The 25373-nt window shown below is 46.2% G+C and overlaps 1 protein-coding gene across 3 annotated transcripts in view; it reads left to right on the forward strand.

Annotated features, from left to right (window-relative positions):
- The first annotated feature begins 12735 nt into the window (after positions 1-12735).
- The window catches only part of PIRT (phosphoinositide interacting regulator of transient receptor potential channels), a 350034-nt gene continuing 337396 nt past the window's right edge, over positions 12736-25373 (forward strand). For 2 of the 3 annotated variants that reach the window (XR_014966507.1, XM_085616780.1), the window contains exon 1: positions 12736-12884. The gene's annotated coding sequence lies outside the window, so the exon portion shown is untranslated. The remainder of the gene's footprint in view (positions 12885-25373) is intronic. The other variant, XM_085616781.1, reaches the window with a different exon arrangement.

Genomic DNA, 25373 nt, shown 5'->3' on the forward strand with positions numbered 1-25373 from the left:
TGGGCAGAGAGGTCTGGATTCGTAGGGGATCGCGAGGCCGCCGATTGTGCTGATACTGTCGTCTGGGCAGAGAGGTCTGGGTTCGTATGGGACCGCGAGGCCGCCACTTGTGCTGATACTGTCGTCTGGGCAGAGAGGTCTGGGTTCGTATGGGACCGCGAGGCCGCCACTTGTGATACTGTCGTATGGGCAGAGAGGTCTGGGTTCGTATGGGACCGCGAGGCCGCCGATTGTGAGATCTTGGTATACATAGTAGGAATCCCCTGTCCTTAGGTGATAGATATATGTGATTATGTAGGATTGTAAATAGGTTCTAGGGAGGGGGTAACGTTCTGGCTGGGTTAGTGAGGCCCTGATGAGTGGGTTCTATCTGATCCGAAAACCCAAGCAGAACATTTGGCGTCACGAACCGTTTACGAAACCTGTGTGCGTTGTGGTTGTATCGTGTTTGCTTCTGGTGCATGCGTGGTTTCGTTTGTATATTATTTTTACATAACTGTGAGTGTAGTTTTCTTTTCTCTTTCTTCTTTTTCTTTTTCTCTTTTTCTTTATTTTCAAACATGTTTTCTAGAAAGTCGAAATCTACTTTTAAGTTGCCCGTTGATATTCCCGGCTGGGATTCAACGCCTTATGAGGCCTTAGCCCGTGAGTGGGCTGATTCTACTGGTTTGAGTGAGAATTGGAATTCTTTTTTGGAACTGGCGGAGCCGGCTGATGTGATTGCTTGTTTACAGAAGGCGCCAATATCTAAGGGTGATGAACTTCCCGTTTTGGGGCGCAGAGGTTGGATTGTTCTGTCTGCGTACAGGATCCTGCATGAGAGGTTGTTGAAGTTACAGAATGTGCATAAGGATGTGGAAGCGAATTTTGTTGAGATTCAGAATGCTCATACTTTGTTGCGGTGTCAAAATAAGTTGCTTGCCGACAAACTTGATACGTACCAAACTATTGCCGAGAGGGCGGCTGTGCGAATTGCTCGTTATAAATACAAAAATCGGCGTGGTCGGGTTTCGAAGCGAAAGGTGCGTCTGGTCGTGGCGAAAGCCGGACTGGATTGGAATCCTGATGAATGGGATGGTAATATCTGGAACTCCAGTGATTCTCCTTCCTCGGGTGAGGAGTCTGCCAAGCGCGAGTCCTCTCGCTCCGGCCGTGATTGTAAATCTGCTTCTTGCGCCTCTGATGGTGCACTCCATGATTGCGTTCGTCCTTCGAGTGGGGTCGATGCTTCTTACACTGATTGTTCCTCTACGTGTACTGGTCGAGCTCCTTGTGCTGCTCGTCCCGCGGTCTCGGTGCATCCGGTTTTTCGGCGGAAGTTGCAGCAGGCTCCCGGTGCCCCGAATGGTATTGCTTTAGACTCTTTGGAGGATTTTACTCAACAAGAAATTAGTGATATTTTACAAAGATTTCGGCAGCGAGCTGGTGAGTCCTTACTCACATGGATGGTGCGCCTTTATGAACTGGGCGCTGCTGGCATTATGTTGGATGCTGGCGATTGTTTGAAGTTTTGTTCCTTGAGTTCGGATTCTACTGTACAGGATCATTTTCGTAACTTTAATGTTGGTGGTCAAATTTCTTTGCTTCAATTGGCGACTGAGGGTTGTAATCAAAAATATCCTACTGAATCTGATTGGCCTGTGAATGACAAACCGTGGTATACTTTGCGCGATGCTACGCAACGTCTCAAAGAGGAGGTGATGAAAACGGCAATTTTTCTGAATACTGCTGACAGGTTGCTTGATGGTTTCTTGACATCTTCTGTGCGGAATCGTATTATTCGTTCTTCTCCTGTTGCTTATAAGCAGGTTATGATGACTTTATTGATTAATCAGACTGGTAACATGTTATCTGTGGTGCTGGAATCGGTACGCCAACTCGGTGAGTTGGGTGAGTGGTTTAGACCTGAACGGCAATCCCGGCCTGACACTCGTACTCCTGGTGACAATAAACTTACTAGACGTGATATGTTTCTTGGTCTTCTGGCCGATGGTGTGCGGAAAGAGGACATTGATGGTGAGACTACTTCTCGTTTGTGGGAAATGTTTCGCAAACGTGGCTTGGATCGGAAGGAGGGTGCCCGGCGTGTTCGGACGACTGAGTGTGATCGTGGTTTTTCTGACGGTAGCGGTGATGACGACCGCCGTGGGCGCTCTGATCGTCGTGATGATCGACGTTATGTGCGTGACTTGTCCCCCCGTCGTGAGAGAGACAGGGAGAGAGAGGGGGAAAGAGAGAGGGGGAGAGATGATTATGTTAACAGCAGACGCAGAGATGATAGGGATCAATCCCCTGAGTTGAGAAGGAGAGAGGATCGACACACATTGGCCGATCGAAACCCGCAGTACAATGCAGGGAACAGTAATCCATTTCGTAATGGAGATGGATATGAACAGGAGGTATCGATACCTAGGAAACGTGAGAGTCTTTATCCTGATTTATCCTGGTACACAGAACGCAGTAAAGATGACTAGGAAATAGGTCAAGCTCCAGTACACAGATGGGCTCACAGAGATAATAGACCCTATGTAGATATTGATATTTATTGGAGACATCGTAATGTCCAAAGGGCCCGAGCATTGGTAGATACAGGAGCGGAGGCCACTCTTATTCATGGAAAATCAAAGAAGTTTAAAGGTCAGCCTTTTACAATTACCGGATTAGGCGGAAAGGAAACTCCCGCAGTTCAAACCTTACTTGAAATGAGAATAGGTAGAATTCCTAGAAAAGAATACTCTGTATTAGTGGTGCCACTCTTAGAATTCATAAATGGAATTGATATTTTGAAAGGAATGACTTTGCACTTAGATGATGGATGTTACCAATTTGGAACTAAACATTATATATCGTCCAGGCCTGTACGGGTTGGTCGTTTAAGAATGCCCCCCATAAAAGTTCCCCAGGCGACAAAAGTGGTTCGTCAGAAGCAGTATCGTATTCCGGGTGGTCATGAAGAGATTAGTACCACTATTCAGGAGTTGGTGGATGCAGGTGTTATCACCCCAGTTACTTCTGCTTGGAATAATCCTGTTTGGCCTGTACGTAAGAGTGATAATTCTTGGCGCATGACTGTTGATTATCGAGAATTGAATAGACACACACCCTCTTTGACTGTTGCAGTACCGGATGTTATTACCCTAATTGAAAGAATCCAAAAACATCCAGGTACATGGTATGCGTCCATTGATATTGCTAATGCTTTCTTTTCGATTCCGATTGCCCCTGAGTGTCAGGAACAATTCAGTTTTACGTGGAACGGGCGTCAGATGACGTTTAGAAGTCTTCCTCAGGGCTATGTGCATAGTCCTACGATATGTCACCGGTTGGTGGCAGAGCATCTGGCTGAGGTACCGGTTCATCCACAAATTCAGATATGTCACTATATTGATGATATTTTGATCCAAGGCGAATCACGAGAGGAAGTTCAGACCCAATTGGATAGAGTCATTGAGTGTCTGCGCGAGAAAGGTTGGGAAATCAACCCGGATAAATTACAAGGTCCGTCCCAAGCTGTAAAATTTTTGGGTATTAATTGGCATGAAGGGCACCGAGAAGTGATCCCTCAGGTTAAACAGAAAATTCTTGATTTCGCAGTTCCGAGAAATAGGAAAGAAGCCCAAAGCTTCATTGGTTTGTTTGGATTTTGGCGCCAGCATATTCCTCATTTGAGTCAAATATTGGCCCCTTTGTACCGTGTCACTCGTAAAAAGAATGCATTTGAATGGGATAAACCACAGCAAGATGCGTTCAGTCTGGCAAAAGAAGCAATTCAGCATGCTCTGGATTTATGGCCTGTATGTGATGGTGATGTGGATTTGAATGTGTCTGTACAAGGCCTTTATGCGAATTGGAGTTTGTGGCAGAAACAAGGCAAGAGTAGAGTACCGTTAGGTTTCTGGACCAAAAAGTTACCTGATGCTGGTGAGCGTTATACACCTTTTGAGAAACAGCTACTTGCATGTTATTGGGCTCTGGTGGATACCGAGCAGTTGACTTTGGGACATGATATAGTTTTGCGACCTGAAATTCCTATCATGCAGTGGGTTATGAGTTCGCCGAAAACTCACCGAATTGGACACGCTCAAGAGGCGAGTGTGATTAAATGGAAATGGTATATACAAGATAGGGCACGTGTGGGACAAAAAGGAGTTGCATCTTTGCATGAGCAGGTGGCACGGGCGCCATCAACTGAAACTGAGAGTGAATGTTTCGTACCTTTAGTACAGGAATCTCCTGTTAAGTGGGGTAAACCTTTCGATGATTTGTCCGCAGAGGACAGAAACCATGTCTGGTTTACGGATGGTTCAGCAAGGTTCATAGGGACGAAACGGCATTGGAAGGCAGTGTCCTATAATCCGATCACACAAAAATTGCTGAGTACAACTGGTGAGGGTAAGAGCAGTCAATTTGCTGAACTCTATGCTGTTTATCAAGTTCTGAAACAAGAGTTACCTGGCATATGTCATATTTTTACCGATTCTTGGTCTACTGCCAATGGACTGGCAGTTTGGTTACCGACTAGGCATTCCCATAGTTGGAAAATCCATTCCAAGGAATTGTGGGGAAAAGAATTATGGCAGGAGATTTGGGAAATGCTCCCACAGAGTACTGTTACAATCTTCCATGTGGATGCTCATACCCCGATAGACTCTCTTGACAAATTCTTTCATAATTTTGCAGATGAGAAATCTAAAATTGCTGAGGCAGTGGTGGACACGCAAGATTCTGATATTGCGGGATTGGCGAAATGGGCACACCAGAAAGCAGGACACTTTGGAGAGAAAGCCACTAGCAGGTGGGCTGCTGATCGAGGAATTTATATTCCCCTAGATTTAATTAAAAATGTTATTTTACATTGTCCCATTTGTCAGCATATCAGGCAGCGCAAAGTGCCCCAAATTGTTAAAGGTCATTTACATCGCGGGAAAGTGCCCGCTCAAATTTGGCAGATTGATTACATTGGTCCACTCCCTATGAGTAGGAATTGTCAATATGTTTGCACCATTGTTGATACATACAGTGGCCTGTTGGTGGCCCTTCCCTGTAAGCAAGCTACCCAACTGAATACTATTAAAACATTGGAATTGATTATGATGTATTATGGTGTGCCATTCCAAATTCAATCTGACAATGCATCCCATTTTCGTGGAAGATTGGTACAGGAATTCTGTGTGGAAAACAATATTGAATGGGTGTTTCATATACCCTATTATCCACAGGCCTCGGGTCTTGTGGAGAGGTTGAATGGCCTGCTAAAAGACCAACTCCGCAAATTAACGGATGACAAGTATAAGAATTGGCGAGATTTTTTACCTCAAGCGCTATTGATTTTGAATAACCGTCCTTTTCTAAATGCTGAATCCCCACTTATGTGTCTGTTTCCTCCGAATGTTGATGCTGAACCCAATGAGATCAGAGAGACTGTGATGTACTGGGAGATTACTCCCGGAGCTTTGGCTCCATGCAGAGCGACCCCAGGGTCGGCAGGTTTAGACTTGCATGCTATGGATGACTCCATTAAAAAAAGTAAAGATCGAGTCATCATCGAGACAGGTGTTGGCGTTCAGATACCACCTGGAAATTTCGGATTAATCGCCCCTAGATCGGGGCTGGCTGTAAAAGGCATTCAGGTGCTTGGAGGAATCATTGATAGCGATTATCAGGGAGAGATTAAGGTGCTCCTGCTGAATGGCAGTGAGGTTGACTTACTGATACATAAAACTGACCAAGTGGCTCAATTGCTAATTATGCGTGTCTTCAGTGGTGAGATGGTAAAAGGCACTGCCCCAACGTTGCTAACTGTACGAGGTCAGAAAGGTTTTGGCTCTACAGACAATCCTGGGGCCAGAGTTTGGGTGCAGTCGCCTAAGAATCCCCCTGAACAGGCAGAGGTCATTTCAACCGGTCACGATAATACCATTTTAGTTATGAGACCAGGGAAAGATGGCTGGGAAGCAGTCCCGGCTGACAAATGTTACTTACGAGAATGAATAATGCCTGTATTTGATTCTCTTTCAGATCATTCTTTGGACTGTTGCTGTGGGATGTGTCGGCATCGGACTGTTTTTGGGCTGGTGCGGCGAGAGAGGAGGGATCCCATCAACCCGGGATGAATGGAGAACCCGAGTGTCGCGTTCCTTCGCTGCGTGGGACACGGGTGACTAGCGCCCCTCATTTCTGCCTGACACCGATGAGATCAGTGAATGATATTTTGTCAACTTGCTTGGTTGCTGTTCCTGCCTCGTTGGAAACTTTAACTCATATTTTCAATATATCCACCGCTCGCCCCAATGTTCTTCTGGGCGATTTCGCTACCCATCAATATTGCCCCTTGTGTACTGAACTGTCCTGCTTTGGCAGTTTATAATGCCAAATCTATTGAGAAAATGGCCTGCTGGATGGTGAAATCCATTAATAATACTTCCACAGTCCTGTCGGACATGCTATTAGACGCCCAGGGTGAACGAAGGGCTATCTTGCAAAATCGAGCGGCCATTGATTATCTTTTGCTTAAACATGGACACGATTGTTCTGATTTTGAGGGTCTTTGTTGTTTTAACTTTTCTGATCATACACAATCCATTCGAGCTCACATTAACAAGCTACATGACTTGACAGAAGAAGTAAGAAAACACATTGATCAGGGCTGGTTTGACTGGCTCTTTAATTGGTTACCTGATTTGCATTTCTTACGTCAAATATTAGGAGGTATTCTGATTACTATCGCCATTTTGATTTCCATCTGTTGCTTTATTCAGTGTGTTCCTTCACTACTTCAATTCTGCACACCTGGTACTCGACATAGATCAGTTAGTTTTGTTTCATATTATTCTTCCACAGATGTTAGTTCCGTTTAATGAATGTATAATAGACTGAAGTCAAGGGTGAAATGTTCTGCTCGATTTTCCTGGCCTTCTTGTGTTAACAAGTGATTGGATGTGACTTCAGTCTCTTATCATTCAAGCCTAAGGGTTAGAGTAGTGAATGGAGCCTATTTACTAGGCACTTTGATATGATTCTGTGCTCTTCCCCATAGATCAGGGCTTGCATATATAGCCTAGGGGATAGATTCGTTAGTATTAGGCATAACCTGTCCTATAGTGAGGGTATTTCATGGAGCTGTGCTGAATTCAGGCCTGGTAGGCCTCAAACGGGAGAGACTCCATCTTTCTTTCTGCTTCGGCAGCTTGGGATGCTTCTAGGCCAAAAGCTATGTTTTAGTTATGAGGTGTTATTCGCTTGGAGAGAACCGGTTCAGGCCGGCCCTTATCGAAGGATTGTATTTTTCTTCATGCCGAAGACACTACATCAGGCCGGCCGGCTGGGAACGTGTCCTTGGTACGGGGAGGTACAAGAATTTGGTGGGCGGCAGGTTACGGGCCGGAATTTTCCATGAGGAAATGCACCTCTATATTAGTGAAAGTCTGAGGCAGTTACATGTTCAGTCCGTAGGCGGCATCTGGCCGTTAGCAGTAAAGCTACTACTTATTCCAGGGAAGACAGACGCCATCTTGAAGGCGGAGAAGAACCGAGAGACAGATGCTTTCCTAGCAGAATAGCCAGAGAGGAGAGAGTAGCCGATAAGGAAGAGGTCCCAGTGACTCGAAGAAGGGTGATTCCAGGCGAGCCGAGATACAAACGAGAAGGGAACCTAGATGACCACTGAGTGCAGGCTACATACTACTAAGGTGATGTCGACCCTTTCTTATTAGAGTGTACAACTTAATCTTTCACTTTTCTTTGCAGGTTATGTGTTATATCGTAATGTTATGTGATTATGTATGTAATGAGTAATAAAGTATCCAGTTTGTAGTGAACCAACATGTGCTGCGTGTTCTTGTATAAGAGGGTAGCCTATTCTTCTAGTCAGCTGTGGCTACATGAACAGATGTTAACCCTGATCAGGTAAGTGGTAACTGAATAAGGGAAAGAGGAGCCCCTCGAACCTGAGAACAGGCTGTACTCAAACTGGCAATCCTTGTGTGATCTGATGAATAGTGAGCCCTTTTTGTATGTTATGGTAACCATAGGATGAACTGTCGTATGAGACTGCCATCTGGGTAGAGAGGTCTGGATTCGTAGGGGATCGCGAGGCCGCCGATTGTGCTGATACTGTCGTCTGGGCAGAGAGGTCTGGGTTTGTATGGGACCGCGAGGCCGCCACTTGTGATACTGTCGTATGGGCAGGGAGGTCTGGGTTCGTATGGGACCGTGAGGCCGCCACTTGTGATACTGTCGTATGGGCAGAGAGGTCTGGATTCGTAGGGGATCGCGAGGCCGCCGATTGTGCTGATACTGTTGTCTGGGCAGAGAGGTCTGGGTTCGTATGGGACCGCGAGGCCGCCACTTGTGATACTGTCGTATGGGCAGAGAGGTCTGGGTTCGTATGGGACCGCGAGGCCGCCACTTGTGATACTGTCGTATGGGCAGAGAGGTCTGGGTTCGTATGGGACCGCGAGGCCGCCACTTGTGATACTGTCGTATGGGCAGAGAGGTCTGGATTCGTAGGGGATCGCGAGGCCGCCGATTGTGCTGATACTGTCGTCTGGGCAGAGAGGTCTGGGTTCGTATGGGACCGCGAGGCCGCCACTTGTGCTGATACTGTCGTCTGGGCAGAGAGGTCTGGGTTCGTATGGGACCGCGAGGCCGCCACTTGTGATACTGTCGTATGGGCAGAGAGGTCTGGGTTCGTATGGGACCGCGAGGCCGCCGATTGTGAGATCTTGGTATACATAGTAGGAATCCCCTGTCCTTAGGTGATAGATATATGTGATTATGTAGGATTGTAAATAGGTTCTAGGGAGGGGGTAACGTTCTGGCTGGGTTAGTGAGGCCCTGATGAGTGGGTTCTATCTGATCCGAAAACCCAAGCAGAACAATCACCCAAGGAGTAACGGTTTGGTTGAGCGCTGCAACAGGATGATTAAGGAGAATATACAATTGTCTGTGGCCAGTGGTTTGGATTGGGTGCAAAAAAGTTTAAAAAAATAATTTGGTCATGGTGCACTACAACTAATGCTGATACAAACGTTTCTCCTTGTGTGTTACTTAAAGGAAGATTACCGGGGTCAAGAATGAACAGGTTGTGGATGAAGAAGAAGATAGTGTCTGTTGATGTAATGCATGATGTGAATGAGAAACGTTTGATGGCTCAGGATAAATATTCCACACCGGCACAAACATTTCTGAAAGTTAAGTTTCGAGATCCTGTGCGTGTGAAACTTCCTTTCAGAGAAGGGAAGAGGGTGTCCCTTTTTTCTTCTCCTAAAAGGGTAATTTGTGTCAATCATTTCGCAGTGACGTTGGATGATGGTAAGCACTGGAACAAACACAGGATATCTGTAATGCACAATGAACACAGGTCAGGAACCAATGATAGACAAGGTATAACTCAGAGTGTTGTATTGAGGAGATTGAGTAGAAGCTCGAAGGTACCTGCCAAGTTTCAAGATTTTGCATTGAAGAGTTAATTCTTTGTATGATAATAGAGTTAGTTAAGTTTTATTTGTATTCCTTCTGTGATGTGTTAATTGTATTTATTTTGTTCTTTGCTAAAGGAGGGGAGATGTGTTGGGTTCTTGTTCTGCTCTGCAAGTGGAATATAGAATGCTTTTCACTAGGTGACAGCATAGTGGAATGTTTGTATTCAAACAGGGAAAGGCAGTTGTTGTGAGTCTCCTTCCCTGCCAGTCGATTCTTAAGAAGCTCCAGAATAAATCCTGTTTCCTACCTACACGTGTCTGGATAGTTCATAATTATATTGAAGACTTCATTTTCTGTCATGGTTTTGAAGTCAGACCAGTAAGCATTGTTTTTCAGTTGTGTGAGAAAATACTAGTTGACATTAGTTTTTAATAAGGCCATTCGGTCATTAGTTAGCTCTTGAGGGGGGCTCCCGTGGAGGGAAGTGAGTCAGTGGGAAAGGTTGGTAGGGATGTCTGATTTGTGAATTGGATGAGGGATTGGTCAATTTTTGTGACTATCTGTGAAGAAGCAGGCAATTTCTTCACAGCGTTCTTTGGTAGTGACGTGAGGGTAGTTTGTCGTTTAATGATGTTGAAGAATTCCCTGGGTCTGTTCTTAGCATGGTCTATTTGGTTGCAAATAAAAAGTGGATTTTTCTCTAAAGATGCTGTTCTTAGGAGTGTAAGGTGCACTATTGATGTGTTCAGTATCCATATCCTTTCTGACTGTATAAGTTGTCTCCTCTTGTTGTTAAGATTTGAGTTGAACCAGGATTTTGATTGGATTGTTCTTAACTGTTTTAGTTTGAGCAGTGCCAATTGATCAAGAACATCAGTCATCGCTGTATTATCGTGGGCAGTGAGGTCATCAACTGTATGGGTGATGCTGTAGTTGGGCACAGATCCTGAATTCTAGTTCAGTTACTGGGACTTGTCTGATGTTCCTAGCCCAGTGTATGTGTTTGTGTGTTGAGGCTGGGTGGGATCTGAGGTGGGTTTCGATAATAAACAGTAGGAAATGGTGGTCTGACCAGTCAATGAGGGAGATGGATCTAAGTCAGACAAACTCATTTTGGGTGATAATCGCATCTAGAGGTTTATTAGGTTATGGATTGCAGTGTCTTTTGAGTTGTTCCAGTGAATATTGAAGTCACTCAAGAATATGTCCTTCAAATCAGTTAGGGAGAACCGTGTTACTAGGTCATTTAACTCTTCTGAGAAAAGGGAGCAGTCACCGGGTGGGTGGTAGATGGTGTGTAGTTTGATAGGAGAGGAGCCTCTGGCTGTAAGTTCTACTCCAAGGTATTCAAAAGTCGAGTATTTTGAGGTCTTTAAGATGGAAAGATGGATTCCTTCTTTGTGGATGATTGTTAGTCCGCCACCTGTTCTCCTTGGTCTGTCATGTCTAATGATGGTGTAGCCAGGTGATGTGAGCAGGTCTAGAAGGGGGAACCAAGTGATCATTAAACCAGGTTTCAGGGAGGAATGTGATAACTATTTCTTCACCAAGAATAGCTTTGGCGAGATCTGTGGCATGTTGGACTGCTGATTTACAGTTGAGGAGTATGCATGTTAGGGGCTAGGACTATTGTTAGTGGTATGTAGTGTCTGAATGGTGGTGTATTGAGCAGGTGGTCTGGGCGAGGAGCTAATTCAAAGGATTATATTTGTGCCCACGATTACTGGGATTATGGAGGGCAGCTTGTGGACCATATTCTGGTCCATTGTGAAGTAGGATTCGCTGATAGCATCAGCTTCCAGAGCGGATATGGGGCTGTGAACTGTGTAGGGACTTTGACAAAGACGACTGAAAGGAACAGAGGGCCAAAGGGTGTGTTGTCTTACAGTTGGAGAACCTGTAGGGGAGGACAACTTGTAGATTCCCGGAGTGTGAAAGTGGGATAACTTGGCCTGGCTCGGGAGGTCCTGTTTTAGATGCCAGATGTCATTACCTAGTGAATCAAGTTTCTGTTCTATTTGGTTCAGAAGCTAGGTCAGTGTGTCAGTTAGGCTTCCAGCTCTGGAAGTGGAAGGATAGGCGGCAGGTCTCATGTATAAGGAAGGTGTGTGAGCTACCCTATGGGGGAGGTCAGTATCACTGGGACTGGAAATGTAGACTGTTTGTGTGAGCTGAGTAGGGTCTACATTGGTGGAGAGGGTTGAGTCCACAGGGGGTACAGTGGCTGACGGTCTTGAGTTGGGGCGGATGCCATCTGGCTCAGATGTGCATCATCTAGTTTTGTTACCGTGTGTTTGTTGGTTAGGGTGGGTGCAATTAAAGTCAGTCTAGTGAATATTTGTCGGAGATCTGTGTCAATTGGAGCAGTAAGGTTGCTTTGAGTGTCAGAGGGTGCAGCAGAGGTGCATAGTGAATCTGTGGGGAAAAGGGGGTGGGACAGTTCTGTGTTGCTGGTCGTGTGAGGGGAACCGAGGAGCTTAAAGGTGAATCTCTGGATTACCAAAACAACAGTTTGTAACTGGGATGCATTCTGCATGTGTTTGTGTGTGTGCATGTTCAACCTTCAGAGATTGTGCGTGTGTATGTGTGTACGCATGTGTGCATGTCTATGCACATCCATGTGTGTGTGTGGCTGCGTGTCTGCCTATCTGTATTTCTCGGTCAGTGGTCAGGTTGTTGATTAATTGTGGCAAAAGGCAGACATGGCCTTCCGTGCCACTCATTGGGGTGCTGTGTGATGCTGGGTGCAGCACTGTTGGAGGAAAAGCTGTCAGCCAGGATTCTGATCAGTCTACTGCTGCATGTCTGTCCCCACTTACCCACAAGGACTGACTAAGAAGCACCTCATCTGATGATTGCCCGAGGGAGAGGGGGAGATGGAAATTACCTACACTTTGATGCTAAATTCTGCCATTATGCGTGCTAACCTTTACATGACGTGTGTATGGCGAAGCACACATTTCATGCATTGGGACATCTACATAACTTGAGTTCTGTTTTGTAAACACTCTTTCGAAAGAGAGAGGCTAGAGTGGGCGGAATTCTCTGGTGACGAAGAGGTTTGATAGACGATGGCATGAGAATGCCACTGGGAGGAGGGATGGTAAACATTGCCCCCTCCCGAGGGTGCACCTTTCAACATCCTGGAAGCTCACCACCTCCACCATCATCAGCGTTTAACATTTACCATCATCGCCGCCTTCTGCGCCGCGGCGGGTGCAATCGTTGCTTAAAACAAATAGCCCTGATGGATTGTACACAAGCCAGCAGTGAAAGGGTCAATCCATTAAGCAAACAGTATGCTCGTGAGATCATCATTGGCTGGGGTAGCTTGTAATTCACTAACCCTCGGACACAGACACGAGGGCAGCCTAGAGGGATTTTTGCAGGCTTCGGACGCATCGCGCGGAAGGCATGAGCAGGCGCCGGGTGCCGCCCCGGGTCGCCCCTCCGCGGACGCTGTAAGTAACTTTTCATCACTGGGGTGGGCTGTCGCGTGGGAGTCTGCCTCGAAGGGGTGGTAGGGTCGCATGCTTAAACTGGGAATTCGGATCTCAGCGAACTGTTGATTGTACTCGGCACCAAAACAGATTGTACTTTTGCTGGCAAACTTTGCGGACAGCCCGCCTGAATGTGTACCTATTTTTCAGAGTAAAATGACAAGACATCCCAGAAATCCAATGTATCAGGATCTATTGCAAGCGATAGAAGAAACGGTATTCATTGCGGCAAATAGGGCAGCTGCTTTGTGCTCGTAAAACTAGTGCGGGGAGGGGGTCATTTGGAAACTAACATTTGTCAGCATAGCACCAGTGTCCCCAAAGGGCACTTCCAATCAGGATGGCATCACCCGATGCCCATCCTATAAACGCCCTCCTTTCCAGGTGGCAAGGAGGGCACTGTGTACTAATTCAGAGGATGTGTGTGTTTTTTAGGAGCAAATCGATAGCTAGCATCTGAATTTTTCGCCGAGACCACACGCTGACATTTCACGTGTATTCTGTACACGTCATTGGCTCAGGAGGAAGTTTGTACTCAAGTGATTGTATTATTTTTAATTGTCGACCTATATATTAAGACCACTCACGACGACACAGAGCCGTCCCGAACAGGGATTCTGGGACCTAAAGGCTTTGAAGCGGTTTCCAGGTAGGGCCAATTAATCGGCTCCAAGTCAAAATGCTGCAAACTGTACTGGAGGTTCACAGCACAATAATGCATGGTAACACAGTGATGCGATCCAATGCGTTGTAACTCGCCCCAGAGCAATTTGCTAAAAATCACACCACTCAAGCATCTAAACCAGCCTTAGAACACGGTTCCAAAAGTCACACATTTTGCACCACACCCCAATTCCTCCTTAGCCAATCATCTAATATGGTAGAAATGTTCAAAAATAGATTGCCCCCTACACACTTGCATCGGCAATTCAGATTCAGAGAGGAACTTTAAAATATATGCGTTGGAGATGGATAACCAGGTGCTCTGCTTGTTTCTTCCGGACTCTACCAATGAAAGCCAGAGGCAGCCGTGTAGCAGCTGGACTGACAGCTCCCCGTGCGCCTCTTCTATCATGCAGAGTGCTTCTGGAGCGCCGCGCAGAGAACTGCTGTGTTGAACCAGCTGCGAGGAGTGTTCAGAAAGACGGGTTTGGTTTTGCTTCAGGTCATTCAGATAGTCTATAAACTCTCCGTGCCGGGGTTGCTTTTGAGCATGTCGGGCATACAACATTCGGTGAAAACTTCCTGTTTCCGGAAGAGTTCAACATTTTCAATTTCTCTCACGCTGTCTGTATTGATTCTGGTGCTTATTTGCAAACCCCTTCCTTGCACCGCCTTTGCGTCACTTTTTCATCACATAAAAAGTGACGCATCGGCGGCGCAGGGGGCTTGTAAATAAGCCCCACTGTTATGCCGCTGAGACCCTTTCTAACTGATAATGGGGGCAGAGTGAACTCTTAAAATAAGCAAATAAAGCTATTTGCCGAAGATCACAAAAGGTTGTTAATGAAAAACAGAAAGCCGTCAAAAAAACAATGAAGTAACAAATAGACTAATATGAGTGAGTGAGTGTGTGTGAATCCCCTTATACACACATTTATGAACTTACAACATGTGAAAGCACTGCATGGAGAACCAGAAGTAACATATGTAAAGTGCTGTGTATTCCCCATGATACACTGGCACACCCTGCAAAACCAATTATTACCTCACACTGATCAATGGTTCGCCATCCTCCCACCACAGTGTCTTCATAATCCCCTTCCCTCATACCTCCATTAAGTTACCGCTATCCTCATATTTCTTGCTTGTTAAAATAAATCCCCACGTATTAAGCGCAGATCCCCTTGATGTCACGTTGGTGTGTAACACATTTCCCATTGCTTCGACACGATCTCTCACGCTCGCGAGAGTGAGCAGTTCATTTCACTACTCTGTCAATCCTTTTAACACACATTCCTACAGCCTGTGCAAAATGCCTTATTCAACATCATACATCAATTTGCAACCATCATACATCAATGGACAACCAAAACGTACCCACGAAATCTTTGCAAATAGTTTGTCACTGTGCATCACCACTTGCCGTACTTTTTAAAGTATTGTTTGATCTGTGAGGACTCGAAGCAACATTTTTGTTGAAATCTGAAAATGATGCGTATAAGGATGGGCTGATCCATGAACGGGTTATCCATAATTATGCAGAAAATGCTTGGGCTGCTGAAGGGAATAACAGCCGCGGTCCGGCGTCTATTTCAGTACCCAAGCATCCAGATGATCGGTGCAGCCAGGAGCTGAGTTTGATATGGATTTTACACGGTGTGCCTAAGAAGAGAACACCTCCAGCCCTTGCACCAATCACACATCAGCCTGAGCACCACCTTCTACTTTGGTGGTCTTTTTATGAACATGGATGGCTTATTGTGACTGACAGCTCAGTTTGGGAAACAAACCAACTACGTATTGGTATTCACATAGTGCAAGCCTAGCTGTGAAGCAATGGAGCGCCGCACATTATGTAAGTGGTTGAAAAACACTACACAAACACATTTACACAAACAGATTAAGTGATTTGCCCAGAATCACACATTGAGTCTAGCACTGAGGTAAAATTCGAACCTGGGGCCCGAGGTTTCAATGGCGCAGCTCAAGCTACTGGTGCAGCTCAAGCTACTGGGCCACATCTCCTCTTGACCTACCCCCTAAACCCTTGGTCAGCAGCCACAATGTGTCATAGTATGTTGAAAAATTTACGATTACCAAAATTATTAGCAAGTATCTGAATAAAATAAAAGCATTTGACCTGTCAAGAAAAAACATTTTATTTCGAAGCTAACAATATATTATAGAGGAATTAGAAAGAAGCTAAGAAGTAACTTGAAACCTATTTTTGGATTTTCAATATTTTTGTATTTATGCATTTGTTCAGAATCCTGAAGAGAAACAATGCACTAAAGTTTCACGGGAGCCCAGCAGTGGATGTTCATAGGAACAGAGATGAGAGGGCCAGAGACATCACACAATTACATTAAAGAGAAAGGAAGTGGCCAACTGCAAGGGACTATGGATGTGAGGAGAATAATTTAGTTTGAGGAGGTGTTGTTTGAAGGGCTTTACTCCAGGTGGTGACTCTATGAGCAGCTATGGAACGATTAACATAATTTATTTTGCCTCTAAAAGTGACTTTGAGTTTCTTGCATTTTCCATGTTGCTTTGCTTTAACATGCTGCATTAAGGTAGACCGGCCTCAGCTGAACATAATATGAACACCACAAAAACAGCTTGCTGCGGATCTTAGGGGTAGCTTCCAGTGGAACCAAAAAACACATTTAAATGCTGAGGTTCGTGCTCAAACCACCCTGGGGGATCGACCAAAGTGCCTGAAAAAAAAAGCTGCAGCTCATAACAGCACAACCTGAAGCGAGGGATGGACACAGTGGGCAGCAGCCAATCAAACGAAAGAACAATATAATACAAAGGCAAAGCCCTTGCCTATGTAATGCAGCTGTACGCCACACTGAGGGATTCCTGCTATTGATGACAGATGTAAAAATGTTGCTGCTCAAGAAGGTCCTTGATTCAAGAGACAGTGCAGATCCAGGGCAGGACATGGACCGGAATTAAGATCACTACAGACCTGCAACAGAACTGTCACAGGAGCTTGCAATACTGAGCTAAGAATGTTATGAAGATTATGAGACATGCCTCTGGAAGTCTAGTATTCACACACGGATGCCATCTGTGTTTTACTCCAAGCCCCATGAAGTTACCCCTTTGAAGTCTGTTAGTGCAATAGATGCACACTTTGTCATAGAAAAAACATCATCCGTGCCGAAACCATACTGGTGTGTTTTTAAATGAAGACTACGGCCACAACGTAGGGTTGACTCGTGTCTACCTCAGAAGAACCCTACATTTCATTGTTGGGATTTCCTTGAGCAAACATGTTCCTTCTTGACGTCTAAACAAGGGGACACTTAAGCTTGTACTTCGCTAGCCTATACAAACCTATGGCAACACGCAAACATGATGATCTAGATTCCTCTCGATAGTAATGATCAACACTTTGTGATTCCGGAGCCTTCTTTGAATTGTGCTGTAGCCCTCTCACTGGGACTCCGTATTGTGACCTGGCCTCTTCTTACAGTTCTAGTCCCCAACAGAGGCCCTCACAAATATACTCAGCCACTAAGTCCCTTTCACTAAAAAGTATAGACATGACGTGAAGATCTTAACAACATAGACATGCAGAAGAATCATGAAATGACCTCAACTTGCAAGACAATGTTCAAGAGGATTGAGAAAGCAGCGGTCACTTAATTGAGAAGGTCACATTCAGCATCGCCCTCGGGGCACCCCAAAGCTACCGCACTAGTGGCTGCCAGCAGAGATTATACACAACAGGATTCAACAGACCAACTGACACCAAATGAGGGTATGGCAGCTGTCAAAAGACCTATAATGTCTTATATTTATAGTGCTTGCATGTGGGTGGTTCAAGTGGTGAAACATGCCATTGGGGATCAAGAGGAGGGATTTCTAGATCAGGATCGGTGACCTGGCATTTTAGATTTACCAGCGATGGAGCAGGCAGGCTTTTAGAGGCTCCCGTGATGGGCTGGACGCCAGGGGGAACCTGTGCCCACAGTGGTTCAAGAAGAGCCAGCAGAAACGAAGGTGAGACGATGCTCCACAAAGGAATAGAAAGAAGAGGACAGCCTGAGGCTATTTGCACTGAGAAATGAACATTTTTCATACCACTGCTGCACCATGGTGGAGGATAAACTGCCCCCATCACAAAGGGCACCTGCTCGAGAAGGGGCGAGGCTTCACTATGGAGGAAAGCAGAGAGAAAGACTGCTTCTGCCCCCATCACAAACGGCACCTGCTCGAGAAGGGGCGAGGCTTCACTATGGAGGAAAGCAGAGAGAAAGACTGCTTCTGCCCCCATCACAAACGGCACCTGCTCGAGAAGGGGCGAGGCTTCACTATGGAGGAAAGCAGAGAGAAAGACTGCTTCTGCCCCCATCACAAACGGCACCTGCTCGAGAAGGGGCGAGGCTTCACTATGGAGGAAAGCAGAGAGAAAGACTGCTTCTGCCCCATCACAAAGGGCACCTGCTCGAGAAGGGGCGAGGCTTCACTATGGAGGAAAGCAGAGAGAAAGACTGCTTCTGCCCCCATCACAAACGGCACCTGCTCGAGAAGGGACGAGGCTTCACTATGGAGGAAAGCAGAGAGAACGACTGTTTCTGCCCCCATCACAAACGGCACCTGCTCGAGAAGGGGCGAGGCTTCACTATGGAGGAAAGCAGAGAGAAAGACTGCTTCTGCCCCCATCACAAACGGCACCTGCTCGAGAAGGGGCGAGGCTTCACTATGGAGGAAAGCAGAGAGAAAGACTGCTTCTGCCCCCATCACAAACGGCACCTGCTCGAGAAGGGGCGAGGCTTCACTATGGAGGAAAGCAGAGAGAAAGACTGCTTCTGCCCCCATCACAAACGGCACCTGCTCGAGAAGGGGCGAGGCTTCACTATGGAGGAAAGCAGAGAGAAAGACTGCTTCTGCCCCCATCACAAACGGCCCCTGCTCGAGAAGGGGCGAGGCTTCACTATAGAGGAAAGCAAAGAGAAAGACTGCTTCTAAAGCTATGGTCAGAAAAAAGAAATGTCCATCTTTTAGTACTGTGCTTCAGTAGAGCTTGTTTCTGCACATGGTTTGTTTCTGCAGATGCGACAATACACACTTTGGTTAAGTGAAGAAATCAAGAGAAGGACTCCATTCTCCTGTTTTAATAGATAATGACTAAACCATCATTCACCCAATTTACCAAATGTGAAATTATTCTTGAAATTAGATTGGCTCTCACCTAAGGTGACACCAATATGGAGTGATTTTAATGGCGACCAAACATGCCTACAGGGTCGGGTATAGGGTTTACAAGGTGGGGATGCCTAAGAAGGCAGAAACCCTCAAATAAGAATTTGAAGGTGTTCACCAACTTTTAACATATGTTCCCCCTCGGATGCTGTCGGAATTGTACTCCTGTCAAGTGCAGGAGTTAGCATCCTTGGTGCAAATGGAGAGGGACTGTCATCACAATGAAGGGAATGCAGAGGAATGAATTTCTGCCCAGGAAAGATAAACCCTAGGAAAAAAACAAAAAGCACATCGTTTTCAACGTGCAAATGCATATGCGCGTCACATTTACATAGGAGTAAATGTATCCTTATCACACATTTAAGCATGCATAAATCCTTACACATTGTAGCATACAATTCACAAACAATTCCAGAACCGCTCATGGGAAGCTGCGAGTGTTGCACTTTCAATGAGGAGCTCTGGCCCCATTGTACATTCGATGATATTCGGAGCTTACTTCAGTCATAGGCATGCACCTAAAGGAGTGCATTTCCGACTATATTTTGTAAATCCTCCCCAAGAATACAATGCAATGCCCCCTGTTGCTAACTAAAATGGGCACCGCAGGAGTGCTCTCTGCACAGCCTGCACTTGCTGAGGAATACTTCTTCGGGTGTTTTTTAACATTGCAGCTTTTATTTCGCTTCCAGTATAGGATCAGCACGCAGCAGGTTGGACTGCTTCCCACATATGATTCATTGGGATGCTTTGCCGGCAGAACTTGCTGAATTTTCCTTTTGTCTACCAGGCTTCCCCCGTGGGATTCAGGAGACATGTTCATTCTAAATAATATATACTAATGAAATCATTAATAACTTCCTGGACCATCAGTTTTGCAAGTAAATCACCAGCCTGAAAGGACGCATTGGTCAGAACAAATTGTAGATATAAGACGAGGAAGAGAAGGGAATTCAAAGGCGTTTACCAGACCAAGGCATGCAGCAAACACATGCAAGACGGGTGTTTGAGGAGATCACAAGAGGCAACAGGCCATAAGACATGAGGTGTGGTGTCAAGGGCATGTACATTGAGCAGGAAGGGCATTTGGTGTTGACTCAACACGAACAGCTGTTGGACAGTTTAGATTTTGACACAAAGCGAGTGTGGCCCAAGAAGCAAACTGTTGGTGCAAATGACCAGGCCCAATGCCAGATTTAACAAGCATTGAAAATGCAACAGGTCTGGTCTTTGTCCAAGTTAGAGCATTTTTTTTAGCAAATGGTGTTTCTTTTTAGAAGCGTTTTTATTATTGTGTTAGCAGTTTTCAATGTACATAATATGCATATTTATGCATGCATTTAGAGGTTTCGTAATTTAGATATGCAGATGTATTGTATGTGTATATATGTGCATATACATGTTGGTTTATATATGTGTATAGGTATATAAAAGCATAGTGTGCATACATATACATATACAGATCTATACATGTATCAAAGCATATTTTAGTGATATTGGGATGGATATATGTATATATAGTGATATCTTTAATAAAATTGCTTCAACTTTCACAAATGCGAGACCGGTTGCATTTGTAATGTTTGTTATTTAGTGTATACATATATGTATATATGTGCATATATATGTGGAAAGATATATGCATATTGACATATGTATACATATATATATATATGCATATATATGTATGAGCATATATATGTGGAAAGATATATGCATATATATATTGACATATATCTTTATATATATGCATATATATGTATGCATGTATATAGGTAAGTGTGTAGGCCTCCTTTTGTTCGAGTCTCTTGGTTGGGAGCAGTCAGGAGCTTCACACCTGATGCAAATGCAGCAGGGAAAACAAAGGCTCACACTTTGTTAGCACTTCACACATACTTAAGAAAGGCAGCTTGTGGACAATGACACAAGCAAATGAAAAATATGGGCAGAGAGTGGGCGGAGCTTCAAGTCCATACCTGAATGCCTCCCAGAGCAGCGCATGTACTGCCCAGGCTCGACCTAAAAACAGTATTTGATGCCCAAATGCCTCAGCTAAGAAGCTTAAAGGAGCAATTGGCTCTCCACTTGCTTACAATTGATAGTACCGATTATAAACTTTAAAGAGAGGTTTATCTTGCACAGAGGCACCACATAAGAAATGACCCATCACTAATCTCCTCAGCAAGCAACATTACTGGCATCCCACCAAAACCAACTTGAAAAGGAGAAGCCAACAGGAGGAGATCACTTCACTTCCCATCATTCATCTGCACAGGAAGTGACATCACTTCCTGCCTTCTCCTTACTTCAGTCAACTCCCCTGGGCACCCCAGCAAAGCGCGGACTCAGACAAAAGCACTGACTGTTTGTGCCAGAAACCCCTGTGTGTCACCCAGCCCCGCATACCATCAACCCCCACACAGAGATACAGACAAGCCAGACACTCGCATAGCATTGGCGCTACACATACACAACCTTGTACACATCCCACAAACTACTGAACGTACCTCTTTAACTACAGAGCACACATTCCAACTCATGCTCATTAACGCTCACTTAGCATACTCCATGCACCAGATATCGCAGATCACATCAGCTACGACAAGCTTGACACACTCCTCATCAGAAAAACACGGCGCACACCCTCGTCATCACACATCCTAGGAACCATCTCCACACAGGCTACAGCAGCCGTCATGTGGACTGTGCACAAAAGAAGGGAGGAGCCTTCGTTATCATCCGTAAATCATCCTGGTCTTGCACCTTATGCAAGTAACACTCAACGCCAAAGCCTCCTTGGGTGTATAAGATCATAATTGATGAATTCTCGGGTGGTCTCACCATCTCATCTTTCAGACACACCCACACCACCCTCTTGGGTAACTTCACCTTCCCAGAAAACCAAAGCTCAAAAACACAAGAGACACCCTCACCTACCTCATCGAAACAGTCAACACGATACAACACATCGCTCAACCAACACGCTTCAAATGCCACAACTATGACCTCGTCTTCTCAACAGCACCAGCAAACTAATGCAAACCACACATGCTCTGGACCAGACCACCTCACCATCTCTATCTCGCTTATCAGCATCTATCAACAACAGACTGCCTGGTCTGCAGTGGTTTCTACATCCTGGTGCAAGAGAGGGCCTCGTGGCAGCAGAGTTCAGCCGCACAGGCACCTGGGGAGGATGTGGCCTAACACCCAGAGCGGACGACTTCGGAGCGGAGGATCGGGTAGGTTCGAGTCTCCGCAATGACTCTAAACATCCTGTGATTCTAGCCAAATCACCTATTCCCCCCCTGCCGAGCAAAGATGAATGTGTCCTCGTGTAACAAAACTGGTGCTCATGTAAAGCGCTCCAATACCCTCGGGTCGAGGTCGCGCTGTAGAAAACTGCAAATGTAGCGCCAAGAAGCAGGAGCAGTCAGCGCTTGTCCTGCCAGCCTCATAGACGTGTGGTCTGTCCAGTTTGTAATGTGTCCCAGCAGGAGGCGCTCTGCAGCCCTGACTTCTGCCCTCCATCACCAGGGACCGTCACCAGGGGCGTGGGGGGCACTCACTCTATTCTTCAAGGGTGGGCAGTGGCAGGGGCGCCAGACAGTGCTCTCATGCCCACAGTCCCTGTTCTTGCCCTCATCACTTGGTTAACACCTGGTCTGCAGTGGTTTCTACATCCTGGTGCAAGAGAGTGCCTCGTGGCAGCAGAGTTCAGCCGCACAGGCACCTGGGGAGGATGTGGCCTAACACCCAGAGCGGACGACTTCGGAGCGGAGGATCGGGTAGTTTCGAGTCTCGGCAATGACCCTAAACATCCTGTGATTCTGGCCAAATCACCTATTCCCCCCCTGCCAAGCAAAGATGAATGTGTCCTCATGTAACAAAACTGGTGCTCATGTAAAGCGCTCCGATACCCTCGGGTCGAGGTTGCGCTATAGAAAACTGCAAATGTGGCGCCAAGAAGTAGGAGCAGACAGCGCTTGTCCTGCCAGCCTCAAAGACGTGCGCTCTGTCCAGTTTGTAACGTGTCCCAGCAGGAGGCGCTCTGCAGCCCTGACCTCTGCCCTCCATCACCAGGGACCGTCACCACGGGGGTGGGGGGCACTCACTCTATTCTTCAAGGGTGGGCAGTGGCTGGGGCGCCGGACAGTGCTCTCATGCCCACAGCCCCTGTTCTTGCTTTCATCGCTTGGATAACGTCTGGTCTGTAGTGGTTTCTACATCCTGGTGCAAGAGAGCACCTCGTGGCAGCAGAGTTCAGCCACACAGGCACCTGGGGAGGATGTGGCCTAACACCCAGAGCGGATGACTTCGGAGCGGAGGAGCGGGTAGGTTCGAGTCTCGGCAATGACTCTAAACATCCTGTGATTCTGGCCAAATCACCTATTCCCCCCCTGCCGAGCAAAGATGAATGTGTCCTCGTGTAACACAACTGGTGCTCATGTAAAGCACTCCGATACCCTCTGGTCGAGGTCGCGCTACAGAAAACTGCAAATGTAGTGCCAAGAAGCAGGAGCAGACAGCGCTTTTCCTGCCAGCCTCATAGACGTGCACACTGTCCAGTGTGAGGGAGAGAGGGGACACACACACAGCTCATGTGCCCCTACAGCTCTCTCAGTTGTGCGACCTTAAAATCACAAACGTATCAAGCATTGACAAACCCAACAGGCGGGGCTTTCGTTGCTTCTCTTTTTGTAATGCAAGCAGATGCCACAAAATTAAATCAAATCAAATGCAGGTGTCTAAACTTGGCTGCCGCACGCTTGCAATAAATATGTTTACATTATAAATCATTCACTGAGGCGGCTGCTTTACTAGTTGGGTTTTTAAATAGCACGCCCTTCGGTTGCACGGGACATTGTACGATTATTTGAGAAGGAGGCGAGAAAAAATCAACACCAAACCCTCCGATCGCAAGCGCTCTGATCACAGGGACCTCTGATGCGTCACTCACGGGACTTACTACAACAGCTTCAAAACAAGCGCTGGCCATGACGTAGACTTTTGGCTTTTTCGCCCGTCCCACTTGGACGGCCTCGCTTGCTTTCCTTCTGAAGTAAAAGGTTTCTTATCTTTATGGGGCCATGTGTTTGGCCCCATAAAGATAAGTACGCTTTTACTTCAGAAGTAAAGCAGGCGTGGCCCTCCAAATGGGACGGCTCAAAAAGCCGAACAAAAACTTAATGAACAGCTCTTTTCCAATGGCTGGCCACCGTTTAGCATAAACGGTGACACCAGCCAATGGAAAAGAGGGGCGGGGCTTAAAGCCCCTTACTGAAAATACCTAAAAACGTAAAATCTCGCCAGCGAGACTGCCCATGTGCGCAGCCCACAGTAGCCGAGACCTAAAAAGGTGTCACACAATGCTGCGCACCAACTGCATTGCGTGAGAGGGAGCGAGCAGCAATGCACCATACCTACTAAGATATGCTCGGGCACTTTCAGGCTGCCTAGCCCCACGCACACACTGAGCACCATAGAGTCTATCATAGGTTTTGCACTGGAAGGCTACCTTTCAGGTACAAAATACCATGTTTAGGTTAACTTAAAAACCTTTCCCACTTCAGATGTTTACTGTACAGTTCAACACAAGTCCAAAGTGGGAACACGTTTTTTAAGCCAGCTTCAAAGTGGCATTATTTTTTGTTACAAAACCCTGTCTATTAATGTAAGTAGATATAGTTTTGCATCAAAAACAATACGTGATTGCATGGGAACATCCATGTACCACCATGGAATGCCTCTTTGATACAGAATAATGCAAAGCAGTGCTTTATGCTGCTTAGTCTTACTGTGATGCAACTTTCCAGAGCAAGACAAGTTTTGCACTGGACTGGAAATCCCCCAAAAACATTTTGCACAGGTTTGCATCACTTTTGTGATGCAAACCAGATGTAAAATGTTTGGAAATCCGGTCCTATAGTTGAAATGGGGAACATACTTTGTGTCGGTCAGGAGCAAATTTGAAGCATGCGTCAGGAATATCAGAATATCTGCCACGGTGACGTCCAGTAGCGGCCAGCAACATTAAAATATGGTGCGGCGTGGTGCCCAAAAAACACTCCATATTTAAGTTTTCTTTTCTTGCCACAGGGTCTGGTCGCCGCCTCTCTCTTCTGGGGCTCTCCTCGACATCTAGGGGCGGAAAGGGAGGGACTTCCTCCCTAATGCTACCCAAATCCAAACAATCCTGGAGCAGCAGCAGTGCATCTCCAGGATTGGTTGGAGCAAGCTAACCCAGTGCTAATTTTGAGGCTGGGGGCCTGCAGCTACAATCCCTGGACTGTTTCTCAGCCCTGAGATTCCAGGCTCTGAAGTGGGCACATCAGATTTGCTGGCTGACAGCAGCTGGCCAATCTGATATGTGCACTGGCAGGGGGCTGACGTAATAGTGCAATTGCACTAATCAGCCCCGCCCCCTGCCCTCGCATTGTAGCAGTGCATGCCTGTCACACATAATAAAATGGTATTTATTACCATTTTATGAATATGTGTGCTTGCTGCGCTAGCAGCAGCAGAGCGACATTCCTCCGCCATAACAGAGGAGCCGCGGCTGGTGATGCC

The sequence above is a fragment of the Triturus cristatus genome, chromosome 7 (assembly GCF_964204655.1).
Source record: "Triturus cristatus chromosome 7, aTriCri1.1, whole genome shotgun sequence".
Lineage (NCBI taxonomy): Eukaryota > Metazoa > Chordata > Amphibia > Caudata > Salamandridae > Triturus > Triturus cristatus.